We start from the raw sequence: 6,637 nt of genomic DNA, 5'->3' as shown, positions 1-6,637 counted from the left end.
ATGAAACCGTATGGTAGGAGGACTACTCCAGCCTCCTCAAGAAAAACATTCAGGTGATGAGGTTCATTTTGAACGCATTGAGAGGGCACAAGTGGAAGAATATTATATCTCAGCCCTGGATTTAATAAATAAAGGGCTTGTTATGACTGTTAGCCTTCTGGCTCAGCAGAAACTGGAAAACCAGCTGAAAAATCCTGGTTCAGGTCTACAAGAAACCAATCCAGAGGTCACTTCACCAACTGGGTAACCGCTTCGGATTTCCTTTTTTGGGTTATGCCCTGGAAACCAACACCCATGGGGCGGAGCTTGGGTTACCCTCATGACCCACCAGGACCACAGTTGGAATCCTATGGTCACCTGACTTGCACTTCTGCCTGTAACAAATGTTCTTTCAGTTTAAAGAATACCTGGCTTCTTGTTTAGGTGGCAGTGTTTGGGATTGCATCTTTTGCTTTTGGCCAACTTAAAATGAAGAAAGTCAGCTCTCAGGGCCTGGAGGAGCAGGAATAAGTCAAACATGAAGCTCAGGACTCAGCCCTTCAGCAAGGAGAGCAGAGTTAGGAGAGACAGAGGAAAGCCCCCGCCCCACTACCCCACCAGGACCAAGACCGGACACAGACATTTATTGCTGTTTTCAAACTTGACAAAGAGGTTCTCCATGTAACTCTTTCTTACATTTTATTTTAACATTTCACCTATCAAAAATCATCCTTCCTTGGTCTTCTGTGTACTTGGGACTATGATGGCTTGATCTCAGGAGTTTGAGACTTAGTGAACGATGATGGGGTGCCTGTGAATAGCCACTGTACTCCAGCCTGGGCAACATAGTGAGACCCCATCTCTTAAAAAAATCGTATGAAATCACTTGAAGCCTTCAAGTGAAATCTCTCTCTCAAGCTAATTATCAGGAGTCTAGTGAAAACTTCTATTTGCCAAGTTAAAATCTCTAAATAATGATTGTTCATTTTATGAGAACTGTGCCTTCAGTTATCTCACGAACACAAAAAGTGCCACAAAATTAGGTGAAACAGAGCAGAGGGAGATCACATGTGGTTTGGGCCACACAGATTACAGGACCTCAGCATGATTCTATGTAAGAACTGCTTTTTGGTTCGTTTCAAGATACAGTGAGAACTCTTGGCCAATGAATCTCAGAAGCAGATGGTCTGCTCCCAAACATTCCACGAGGTTCCACCCAGGCTCTGCTCGCTTATCAAGAACTGCTCACCAGTAACATTTCAGAATGAGTTGCATTGCCCAGCAGTCTCACCTCTTTTTTAACAGGCTTCCATCCTTATCTCAGTGACCAGACTGGGAAGGAGTGAATCTTCAAAATCATTTGGGGGAGCAAACATTACATGGGCAAAACTCTTTCTACAATGTTGCACATCTGGGTGTGGTGGCTCACCCCTGTAATCCCAGCACTTGGGAAGCTGAGGTGGGTGGATCACCTGAGGTCAGGAGTTCGAGACCAGCCTGGCTAACATGGGCTCTACTAAACATTTTTTAGCAGAGACCAGCCCTGCTTCTACTAAAAATACAAAAAGTTAGCTGGACGTGGTGGCGGGCACCTGTAATCCCAGCTACTCAGGCTGAGACAAGAGAATCACTTGAACCCGGTAGGCAGAGGTTGTAGTAAGCTGAGATTATGCCACTGCACTCCAGCCTGGGCAACAAGAGTAAAACTCTGTCAAAAAGAAAAAAAAAGTTGCACACACTGTAGAGAATCATAAGCATGAACAGGAATTTAAACAATATCATTGAACAAATCATGGAACAGTCTCCTTCCCCCTGACATACAGAACAGTAAACTGGGATCATAAATTCAAGTGCCTAGAGGGAGCAGGCAGGTATTGTAAACAAACAGAGCAGGCAGAAGTGTGCACTAGGGTGTGGTGAGGAGTGTGGCGAAGTCACAAATGCGTCCCCCATGTATAGGGGCAGCACCAGCACTGATTGTCTTCTGGGAAAGCAGGCCCAGTAGCGGATTTTCTGATTTTGCAAAAGCTTGCAACCTGGATTTTTATATGAAATCCTCGGATGTTTAGATGTGACTAATTCTAATTTTCAAGACACTGTCCAGGCAAATGGCACATCTACAAAGGGCATCAGACCAGCATGCTACCAATTCCTCTCTACTAAATTCAACATTTTTTTCACATTATTCGCCTTTCTCCTCTCCTTCCATCCCCAGGAGTTAAGCGGGAAGAAAGGAGCTTCCTCTACAATCTGCTCTGGGCCTGTTTTTTGATTTTCATTTCTTAATTCAGGTTCAACCCCTAGCCTGTCCATTTGGGCTGTCTCTAGCTGAGGCATTTTGGGAAACTGCCAGGTGGAGGAGAACACAATTTGAAGCTCTCTATTTCCTTTTCATTTCTGTTTATTTCAGTGGTGGAATCAGAGCAGCAATTATGTTGTTACAGCAACAGCCACTTGTGTTGCAAGGCAAAGAGAGGAGTAAAGGATGAGAGAAGCCCAGACAAACGGGAGGAACAGCCTGTCAACTGCAATCACAGGCTGAGTGCTTTGAGAGAAGGAGAGGTACTATTTCTTGCTCTTAAAAGATTCATGGCTTTAAAACTATTCAAAAGGACTTTACATGAGCCTCTGAGTAGGAAATAAAACCTAAAACATTTCCACTTAATGGCAGTGACTAATTCTTGAGATTGCTATATTGATAGAACCAGGGCAGTGTGAGATCACAAGAAATGAACTTCACACCTGTGGCAGATGCTGTTGGGTGTCAATTCCAAATCAAAGCCGCTCTCCTTCCTTACCGAGAGAGTCTTGATTTTGTTTAGGGACTTGCCCCTCCTGCAACATGACTCATTGGTAAATCCTAATTGGGCGAGTCCAATCATGATGCCTCGATTCCCTTCATTAGTGTTGGCTTTAGCGCAGCCATGTAGCCCATGGGGTTACTAAGTTGTGAGGCATTTAGAGATCTCTGGGAAAGGATTTATCCCTATTAATTAGATGAAGCCTCAAAAGAGATAGTCCTTCTTCTTCCTCTGAATTTTGTCAGGTCTGGATGTGACACCCGGAGCTCCAGCAGCCATCTTGTGACTGTGAGAGAAGTCAGCTTAAGGACAAATTGGAAACACTGCTGGCAGAGTGGGAAGACGGAAAGACCCCACCTCTGAAGATATATTTGAGTCACTGAATTACCTTGAACTAAACAAGCCTGAGTTCCTCCTTCCCTCCAGAATAATCTTCCTTCTCCTTCTCTTTCTCCTCCTCCTCCTCCTTCTTCTTCCTCTTCTTCTTCTTCTTTTGAGACAGAGTCTTGCTCTGTCACCCCAGCTGGAGTGTAGTGGTGCAATCTCGGCTCACTGCAACCTCTGCCTCCCGGTTTCAAACGATTCTCCTGCCTCAGCCTCCGGAGTAGCTGGGACTACAGGCACCCCACCAACACGCCCAGCTAATTTTTATATTTTTTGTAGAGACAAGGTTTCACCATATTGGCCAAGCTGGTCCCAAACTCCTGACCTCAAGTGATCTACCCACCTCGACCTCCCAAATTCCTAGGATTATAGGAGTGAGCCACTGCACCCAGCCTGGAATTCTTGTATATCAATAATAAATCCTTTTATCTTTCATGCCAATTTGAGCTGAGGGGTTTCTTTTTTTTTTTTTTTTTTTGGGGGGGGGGTGGGGAAGGAGTCTTGCTCTGTTGCCCAGGCTGGAGTGCAGTGGCGCGATCTTGGCTCACTGCAAGCTCCGCCTCCCGGGTTCACGCCATTCTCCTGCCTCAGCCTCCTGAGTAGCTGGGACTACAGGCACCTGCCACCGCGCCTGGCTATTTTTTGTTATTTTTTTTTAGTAGAGATGGGGTTTCACCGTGTTAGCCAGGATGGTCTCGATCTCCTGACCTCGTGATCTGCCTGCCTCGGCCTCCCAAAGTGCTGGGATTGCAGGCGTGAGCCACCACGCCCGGCCTGAGCTGAGGGGTTTCTAACAGCCACAGGTATGCTCATTGTTACAATGTTTATTCCTGAAGGTCTGCACAAATGGTCTTTCTATCTAGAGTCCTGTGGAATCATTCAGTCATCACCATCTTTTAATTAGTTTCGTGAATCCAATCACAGGGAAAACAAAAACAGTGCCATGTGTTCCCTTCTGCCAGAGTCCAGATTGCTTACCTTAGTCCAGTTTATTTACCAAGACCCCTTGTTTCTGAGATGATGTAGATGGAAGAGTGCAAATATACCTCCCTCATGTGTTTGTACAGAAATGCATGCATAAAGATAGGAGTGATACAGCACAAAGTGGGTTTTTTTCCATGTAAATAGATACTTGGAAATTGTCATATCTTGGGTTTAAGTTTAGTAATACGGTTTGTCTGTGTCCCACCCAAATCTCATCTTGAATTGCAGCTCCCATAATCCCCACGTGTCGTGGGAGGGAGCCAGTGGGAGACAATTGAATTATGGGGGCAGTTTCCTCCATGCTGTTCTCATGATAGTGAATAAGTTTCATGAGATCTCATGGTTTTATAAGAGGTTTCCCTTTTCACTTGGCTCTCATTTCTCTCTTGTCTGCCACCATGTAAGATGTGGCTTTCACCTTCTGCCATGATTGTGAGGCCTCCCCAGCCACATGGAACTGTGAGCCCATTAAACCTCTTTTCCTTTATAAATTACCCAGTCTTGGGTATGTCTTCATCAGCAGGATGAAAACTGACTAATAATACATGTAGAGATTAAAAGTGACGCCCAATCTATAAAACACGATCTTCATTGCAGCCTTTTGTTTTCAGAGATGGAGGGTAGGTGAAGTCATGAAGACCACATGTTTGTAAACCTGGTTTCCTGGCACTCAGTCTTGAGAACGAGACACAGGGCAGGGCAATTTCATACTAAACATGGGGGCCTATTGTCTAAGCAACTTCTAGTCATGTCAGGCTTAAGACCTCCTGGCTCCAACTTGGTTCTTTCTCGGATTCGATCTTGTCATAGCTGACATGGCAAACACCTCTGGTTGCCTATCAAACATCCATTTTCTTTTCCTTATTAAGAGAAATTTTGTTTTTGTTTTGTTTTGTTTTGTTTTCAGGGGAGCAGGGAGGTGATGTGGTAGCAAGGTCCTCACTGAAAAATCATATTTTCCAGCTTCCTTTGCTGCTAGAGATAGTCATGTGTCACAGTTCTGACCAAAACACCAAGGCTGAAGATTTCTCAGAAAGTTTTGTTTTCATGATATGCAGATCCTACCCTTTTCTGTTTCCCTCTCTCTTTTCTAGATGAAACTGGAGTGCGTTGGCTGGAGCTGCAGCCACCATTTTATAGCTAATCATGAAGGGAAATTAAAGAGAACCACAAAGATCTTGGCTCTGAATCCTCGGATTACTGCACTGGCCTGCACCTCTAGCCTCTAGACTTCTTGTGATGTGAGAGAAAATTAAACTTCTGTCTTCTTTAAGCCATGGATATGTGGTTTGATTTGGTTTTGTCACATGTATCCAAAAACTACTTCTAATTAATACAGATACAACTGACAGCCAAAGTACCACATGTTTCTAAAGGAGAGGGTGCTGGATTGTCAATTATCAGTATAAATCAATAGGAGAAATCTCTTATTTGGAATATTAAACAAAAATAATTAACAGATTGGATTTTTACATTTAAAAATATACATTAAAAACTCTTAGAGTTAAATTAGGAGGCAAAAGAGGATTTTAAAAAATATGATTATCATGTTTTCTTCATGCCCAAAGTGTGTGTGTGTGTGTGTGTGTGTGTGTGTGTATATTTTTTTTTTTTTTTGACACAGTCTCACTCTGTTGCCCAGGCTGGAGTGGAGTGGTGTGATCTTGGCTCACTGCAACCTCTGCCTCCCAGGTTCAAGTGATTCTCATGCCTCAGCCTCCCGAGTAGCTGGGATTACAGGCATGCACCACCATGCCTGGCTAATTTTTGTATTTTTAGTAGAGACAGGATTTTGCCATGTTGGCCAGGCTGGTCTCAAACTCCTGGACTCAAGTGATCTGCACACCTCGGCCTCCCAAAGTGTTGGGATTACAGTTGTGAGCTACTGTGCTCGGCCACCAAAGTATATTTTTAATGTTTAAATATTTATTTAAACAAGGGGTAAAGAATCTGAGCAACACTCTTGGAAAGAGTAGTATATAATTAGTGTCAGAGAGTGGAAGGATGAAAAATACATTTTCTTCCTTGAGGCTATTGGAGTTTCCTTTGGAGTATAATATATCCTTGGCATTAATCAGGTGCTCCTCTCAATCCACCCATATCATGATCTACCTTGTCTGTCCATCATATATATGTTATACAATACAACATATATATGTTATATAATATATATAAGTTATATAATATATAATATATTATATATAATATGTTATATAATATATAACATATTATATGTAATATGTTGTATAATATATATAATATGTTATATAATACATAATATATTATATATGATATGTTATATATAATATAACATATAATATGTTATATAACATATTATATGTTATATAATATATATAATCTATGATATATAATATGTTATATAATATATATAATCTATGATATATAATATGTTATATAATATATATAATCTATGATATATAATATGTTATATAATATATATAATCTATGATATATAATATGTTATATAA

This window comes from Pan paniscus, chromosome 17 (assembly GCF_029289425.2).
Source record: "Pan paniscus chromosome 17, NHGRI_mPanPan1-v2.0_pri, whole genome shotgun sequence".
Classification (NCBI taxonomy): Eukaryota; Metazoa; Chordata; class Mammalia; order Primates; family Hominidae; genus Pan; species Pan paniscus.
Note: the sequence above shows the minus strand (reverse complement) of the source record.